This window comes from Macrotis lagotis, chromosome 6, assembly GCF_037893015.1.
Source record: "Macrotis lagotis isolate mMagLag1 chromosome 6, bilby.v1.9.chrom.fasta, whole genome shotgun sequence".
NCBI classification, from domain to species: domain Eukaryota; kingdom Metazoa; phylum Chordata; class Mammalia; order Peramelemorphia; family Peramelidae; genus Macrotis; species Macrotis lagotis.
The window spans coordinates 203,416,678-203,424,577 of NC_133663.1; the positions used below are offsets into that span (position 1 = coordinate 203,416,678).

At 41.5% G+C, this 7,900-nt stretch overlaps 1 pseudogene; it reads left to right on the forward strand.

The window, feature by feature from the left end:
- Positions 1-239: 239 nt before the first annotated feature.
- Positions 240-5,511, forward strand: LOC141492311 (serine/threonine-protein phosphatase 2A 55 kDa regulatory subunit B alpha isoform pseudogene; annotated as a pseudogene).
- The last annotated feature ends 2,389 nt before the right edge of the window (positions 5,512-7,900 follow it).

Sequence of the window (7,900 nt, forward strand, 5' to 3'; positions counted from 1 at the left end):
AATAAATTTTTGTTTATTTCCACCCATGTTTTCCCAAATGTGAATAATTAGCCAGCAGCTACATTTTGAGGACCAATGAAAGGATTTACTCTGTCCAGACTGGGAAATTGTATTGAGCTCTATAGGTAAGAAGCAACACCACTTTTGTTTTCAGATCCTAGATTTTCAGGAAAGTAGCAAAATTATTGGACCTCTAGCCCTCCTTTTGGCTTGTGGGTTGTCAGCTAAGCTGAACCCACATGGTGTTTGGCAGTAGCCCTGATGTGGGCCTGCTCGGGTCAGACTGACTGGAGGAATGGCAGTTCTGAGGTGTGTTTGGATTATACCCCACTGTGAGTGAGGGTTAAGAAAGGACATTTGACGTATGGCTAATTGACATGTTTGCCTACCTATTAATTGATAGAGAATTAAAATATTGGGGGGGAATGCTGTACTAATATTCCTCCCCCAACTGTGTACTTGCTTCTTGGAAGGAATTAAATTCAACAAAAGGAAAACATCTGAGCTCCTGGGTGGTATTCTCTTTCTCTCTCTTTGAAATGCTGTCTCTCATTCTCTGCCATTTCCATGCTCTGCAAAGGGAGTGGGGAGGGAGAAGGGAAATCTTCCTTTTTAGAACTTTGAAACTCAAATGGAATGCATGCTTCTCTGCAGAAATGGAAAGACTCCACCAAAACTTGTTTTGGAAAACAGGGGACCCCTACGCCTTCTTCCTGGTTTGGGGAGGAGGGGCATGGGCCTTAAGCTACACGTGTTTATCAATTTCAAGTCCCATTTAGCTGGGCTGAGAAAGTCCCACCAATGGGAGGGGGAAGGAAAATGGGCAGTTTCATTGACAAGCCTTGTGGTCAATTAAAGAAAAGGGAAGATAATTTTTTGGGGGGATGAGGAAATTCATATTTTATCTTTTAATTTAGCCTGTGCTAATAACTAATATTTCTGTAATAGAGTAACTGTGTTTGAACTTTATAAAGTTACTTAAGAATGCATTTAATTTTAACTATTGGTTGGCTATGTTCTAACAACTCCAGCTCTGTCACAGGTGGATCATATTCTGGAGTAAGAAGGAGAGAAGAGGGACAGGGGGAAGGGGAGGATGTGAGTGATGGAGGAGAGAATGTATTGTGGGGGAAGAGTGGTCAAATATAACACATTTTCTTTTTTACTTCTTGCAAGGGACTGGGATTGAATGGCTTGTCCAGGACCATAGAGCTGGGTGAATGCTGGGCCTAAGGGGTGTTATGTGGGCTCAGGGCCTCTTGGCTCCAGGACCGGAGTTCTGTCTGTTGTGCCACTCAGCTAACCTAAAGCAGAGGCAGAGTGAAAGGAGAGAGAAAATATAGTATATGGTAGTGGAGAAGTACAAATGGAGGCAGTTGTGATCAGCAATGGCAATGGTGAAAAAATATGGAAGTAACTTTTGTGATGGACTTATCATAAAGAATATGATCCACCTGTGACAGAGCTGGAGGTGTCAGAACACATACTGAAGAACATTTTTTATTATTTGGGGAGGTTCAGGGTAAATGGGGTTGGGTGGCTTGCCCAGGGCCACACAGCTGGGTGATTTTTGGGTGTCTGAGGCCAGATATGGACCCAGGTGCTCCTAGCTCCAGGGCTGGTGCTCTGTCCACCACCTGACTACCCCTACTACTATTCTTATTCTTATTATTTTATTTTATTTTAGCTCTTTTTTTTTTTTGCTTTTTGCAAGGCAATGGGGTTGGGGGTGGCTTGTCTGGGGTCACACAGCTGGGTGATTGTTGGGTGTCTGGGGTCTGTGCCCCGTGCACTGCACCTACTATCAATATTTTTTAATTTTAATTTCAATTTTTTTCTCTCTTTATCTTATAGCTCATGTGGGTCTATATTTTTTTGGGGGAAGGGTTATTATGTTTACTTTAAACAAGAATATTTTAGTAATGTATGAACATCATTTGTATAAAATAAGAATAAAAGAAAAGAATATAGGAATTTTTTTCCCACCTCTCCAGGCCAGTAGAGAGATGTGAACATGTCCCATTGATATTTAAATACACATGTACACACATATATTTTTTTAATGTACCAATTAAGACCAATGAGGAATCATTCAGACTTGGGAAAGCATGGATGGAAATAAAACAAAAATTTATTAAATGGTTACAAGACATAGGAAGAAGGAAGAGAGAGAGAGAGAGAGAGAGAGAGAGAGAGAGAGAGAGAGAGAGAGAGAGAAGAGATAAAAGAACAAAAGCCAAGTAGTGTTGGCAGGGCCATTGTCAGAGAAGACTGAGCTGACCCTGAACCCGGGTCCAACCCAGGTTTTTATGTCTTGCCACTCATCCAGAGGGCAAAAGGTGAACTCCCTTCTCCTATACTGGACCCAGGATTAGGTAGAGGGTAAAGCCCAAGGAGATCAGGATACAAATTTTACATTAAACAATGAATCAATGGTACCTTAAGTATCATAATTCTCTACTTCAAGTCAATTTTCATCTCCACCCAAATTCTGTTATTTTCATATTCTCTTCATCTTCCCCTGAATCATTCCCCCCTCAAATTATTTTAGGACCAGATTCTTCCAGGTCTTTCAGAGTCCATTTGGAGATGAATACATCACAGTGAGGGTTTCATTGAGGCAGGGTTCAGGGAATGATTGGATGGCACAACTGGTTGGCATCCTGCAGAGGCTGGTCTTGGAGCTATACAGCTAAGAGAAACAAAACTCAAGGGAAAAAAAAACTGAGCAAGCAAAAACCAGAAATATTGTAACACAAAAGGCTATTTAACAGAGGTTCAATAATTAGGAAAAAAACTAAGAGGTCTATAAGGGGCAAATATTATACTTTATAATCCTAAACCAGTATCAAAATACCTTTTAGAAGAACATGGGTTCCAATATAACAGATTACCTTTTCTAAGCAATTAAATTCAAAACCCATACTAAAAGGAGTAACATTTAACTCAGATAACTGTAACTATTTCAGATCTGAATTATACATACACACAGACAGAGGAGTTTAGACAAAGACACAACTTCTTTGTATCAAATTTACCAAGCTGAGATTGATGTCCTGGTCAGTACCAGATCTCAAGAATATAGGGGGGCCAGAGTCAACATGGTGACAGGCAAGAATCATCTATTAGGTGCTCTCTCTCAAAACATATAAACTAAAGACTAAATTTTTGAGAGACAGAATCCACGGAGGGATACAGTGAGGCAGTTCTCCAACCCAAGGTAACCTGGAAAAGAGCAGAAAGGCTCCACTGCACAGGGAGGGAGGGGTAGACGCCAGAGCAAACTGGCAGAACTGAACCCAAGTAACCAGCAGCTACACTTCTTTGAGGACACATTTGTACTGGGTTCAGTCGTCCCAGACACTCCCCATCCAACAGACATTGATCTTTGAGCTAGGTGCTGCCCATAGCAGGGTAGTCAAGCCTTGTTTTTAAAACAAGCTTCCTGACCTTGACAAACACTGAAGAAAATAGACATCTCTACCTACCAGAGGGCTGCACAGACCTGAGCCTCTCTCTCCAGGCTCCTGTTTCCTCCCAGAGGCCTAGGGGCTTTGCAGGGAGACCCCTGCAAAAGCACCGGACCCCCCCCTTTTGTAATCTTTCTCTTTCCTAGTTCATGTGTGATTCTATTCTCTGCAAAAGTTCACAGTTCTTTTTTTTTTTTTTAGGTTTTTGCTAGGCAATGGGGTTAAGTGGCTTGCCCAAGTCCAGGAGGCTAGGTAATTATTAAGTGTCTGAGACCGGATTTGAACCCAGGTACTCCTGACTCCAGGGCCGGTGCTTTATCCACTATGCCACCTAGCCGCCCCCAAAAGTTCACAGTTCTAAAGCTGACCCAGGTGTTCAACCACATCCACAGCATTCTGCATCTGATGTCCATATGTGCTCTGGGCAATATAGCCTTTGGGGCTCTGAAAAAGGTGAAAAGAGGTGGAGGGGGGAAGGGGAGAAGGAGAGCCGCCAAGTCCCAATGGGCCTCCCCACCTTCCGCCCCACCGCCCCCTTGGTCCCCCCTCCCCCTTCCCTTTCTCCTCCTTCCCACCCCCTCTTCCCTCCTAAGCCCTCAACCCTCCCCTGAGTCTGGAGAGGGTGAAGGCCTCAGCCTGGAGAGTCTGAGCAGCCTGGATGATGCAGCAGAAGCAGATATTATTTATCCAGTAGAATGTAATTCTGGAGAATTGCTAGCAGCAGACAATAAAAGAGGTAGAGTCTTCATCTTCCAGCAGGAGCAGGAGAACAAAATCCAATGCATAGCAGAGGAGAATACAATATTTTACAGCACCTTCCAGGTCATGAACCTGTGTAACTACTTGAAAAGTTTTTAAATTGAAGAAAAGATCAACAAGATTAGGTGCTTGCCTCAGAAAAATGCTACTCAGTTTTTATTATCTACCAGTGATAAAACAATAAAATTATGGAGAGTATCTGAAAGGGACAAAACACCAGAGGGATATAACTTAAAGGAAGAAGATGGTCAGTATAGGTATCCTACAACAGTTACTACACTATGGGTGCCTTGCCATGGATCTGATGGTTGAAGCGAGTCCAAGGAGAATATTTGCCAATGCTCATACATATCACATCAACTCTATCTCTATAAATAGTGACTATGAAACATATTTATCTGCAGATGATTTGGGGATTCATCTTTGGCACCTTGAAATTAACAGAAGGAATTGTTTGTTTTGTTTTTCTGTTTGGGTTTTTTGTAAGGCAATAGAGTTAAGAGGCTTGCCCAAGGCCACAAAGTTAGGTAATTATTAAGTGCCTGAGGTCAGATTTGAACTCAGGTCCTTCTGACTTCAGGGCTTCTGCTCTATCCACTGTGTCACCTAGTCACCTCCAAGAAGGTTTAATATTGTAGATATCAAGCCAGTCAACATGGACAAGTTGACTGAGATGATCATGATGGCAACAACTGTAATACATTTGTTACAGATTCAACTGTGTGATATGAGAGCCTCTGCACTCTGACTGACATTTGAAATTGTTTGAGGAACTTGAAGATCCCAGTAACAGATCCTTTTTCTCTGAAATCATTTCCTTCATTTAGGTTGTAAAAATCAGCCATAGTAGTTGATAATATGATTACCTGTCTGTAAAAATTTAGGATTTAAACATGGAAAACAGACCAGTGAAAACTTGCCTGGTGCATGAATACATCAGAAGTAAACTTTGCTCACTGTATGAGAATGACTATTTTTGACAAATTTTAGTGTTGTTGGAATGGATCAGATGATAGGATCTTACAATAATTTCTTCAGAAAGTTTGATAGAAATACAAAGCAAGATATTACCATAGAAGCATCAGAGGAAAAGAATAAGCCATGCACGGTTTTGAAGCCACACAACGTCTGTTCAAGGGGCAAATGAAAGAAAGATGAAATAAGTGTTGACAGCCTAGACTTCAACAAGAAAATCTTTCATACAGTTAGGCACCCCAAGGAAAATGTCATTGCTGACATTACTACAAACAACCTATACATATTTCAAGACAAAGTGAATTAGGGTTGGCATTCCTAGCAGGAGTCTACTTCTTGCATAGTTGAGAGAGTTGAATCTAGCATTTGTACCTGTAAAAGAGAGAGAGATCCATTGTCACACCCCTTTCCAGTGTTTAGAAATGTACCATGTGAGAACACATTTTTATAGCTACATGGAGAAAGCTCTGCTGATGAGTCACTGTGGTGTTCTCCATGTACACTAGCCATTTAGATAAGAATAGGGCACTTTTAATTTATATGACTACTTGGCACCATCTTGGTTAATGGACTACATTGGACTGTATCAACAAATTGGTTTATTCCACTTTTTATGCCTTCTATTGTGATGACATCAAAACAGTGAAAGCCTTTAGTCATGCTATGGGATTTAATTGTGTAACCTCATGACTATATCATTTGTGGCCCTTTATTATTAAATACAGCTCATTCTTACTGTGGTTTGTAGCATTGGTCCTCTGGCCTCCTGGACTCTCTCCCATCAACTCTCTCTTACCCACTTCCTCTCCACCCAGCCCTAGTGGTGGTATATTTAAAAAGAAAGAAAAAGAATTAAAGCACATGAAATGGGTCAGTTTGGGGTCAAGAGTAAAGGGGGGTTATGTTGCAAATAAATGTTTTAATGGCAGTTGTACTGTAATCACTCCTTGCCATATCTGGCACCAAAAATAAAATGAGAGAGAGAGAGAGAGAGAGAGAGAGAGAGAGAGAGAAATAAAAACTACTGAATAAAAGTGACAAAGAATGGGAAAAAAAGGTGAGAAGAGGAAACAGCTGGGGAACCTCCAGGCTGGATAGTCTGGGGGGGTTTCATGGTCTATCTCTTACCCAGGTGAAACATGACCAGAAGCTGCTTCTGAAAACTTTCCTCAGTTCCCTCAGCTACCCTATTAGCACCCAGGTGATTTTGGAGTCCTTGATGTTACTGAGCAAGGTGCTGGAAATGATGGACAAACCAGACTCAGGCTTCTCCTTTGAGGCCATTTCCATGCAGTATTGAGTCTTTTTTTGAAGACATCAGGGACTCTGGGACCAGGAGTGGATTTCTCCCAGAATCTGGAGCTTAAAGGGCCTCATAAGTCATTCACCCTAATTTTACAGACAGGGAAGCTGAGGACGTAGTGGTGAGCTAATATTCCCCAGGTCATATGTACATACATTCCCCGTCCTTGTGGAAATCACAAATTTATATTCCTCTTTTTTAATGTTAATTTGTGCAACAATGCTTTCTAAGCACCTGGAAGGAATATTCATTTTGTTCATAGGTGAAAAAAAATAGAACTATGCTTGTAATATTTATTTATTCATTTCTTAAAACTCATTTTGACTTTGATGAAATAATACATTTTAATTCCCTCCCTTTTGTTACTTCAGTAAACAAACATATAACATAAAGAGAAAAAGTGTCAAGCAACCAGGGGTTGACAAGCTATCATTTGTTCCTGCTTTTTTATTATGCCCCAAATTCCCCTGAGATATTATGATTGCACTAGTGTTCCTTGGATGGTGAAACCAATAGGAAGATGGGAAACAATGAACCAACAGAATTATTGATTTCAGAAGCCATAGAAGAAGAGGAAAAATAGAATTAGAATAGGTAGTATGAGTCTTGGTTCTGCATTTGTTTCAACATTGGCTGCTATGGTCAAATGACTGCTTTCACTCCATAAGGACACTTGCTTACTGGGAGTAATATAACACAAACTAGTTTTGTGTAACTCTTTTATTATTCTTGAGTGTTAAATGTGTGAAATATAAAACCAACTTGTGGTGTATCTTTTTGTATACTTAAAATGGTCATTAGGGAAAATAAACAGTTAATTTATTTGAATCTCACCACTGCCTCAAGCCACACATGGCAACATGAAGGGAAGGGGGTGAGACAGTGCAACAGTGGAGATGAATATTAGAGCCATATCCCCAGAGACACCAAAGACCTGACAGTTCCCTGGCCTGGGATTCAGAACTTGGACCCCATCAGGGAACTTTTTGGGAAAGTGCTTGGGAGAGTTTGAGAATGAGGGCTGGGGTAACCTGGTCAAGGGGAGCACTAGGCAATAGGGGCTGAAGGAGATCCCAGGGTCAATATGGTGCCATCCCTCTTCTTCTGGAGCTTGCAGCATAGCAAAGTAGCCTGAGCTTTATCCAAACAAACACCATAGCTGTACCTAATCAACTATGTCCAGGGATGGTGACAAAGAGGCAGAAAGAAGATATTCCCTGATCAAAGGAGCAAATACTCTCCTGGCGAGGAATGTGTAGATGAGCACAGTACAAGGAAGGGGGCAAAGGAGGACGGATCAGGGAGGTTGCTTGGGGGAGGGGAAGAGAAATGAAGGGCCAGGAGATTCCTGAGAGACAGAGCAGAGGAGGAACCTTAGGCAAGATCTGGGACA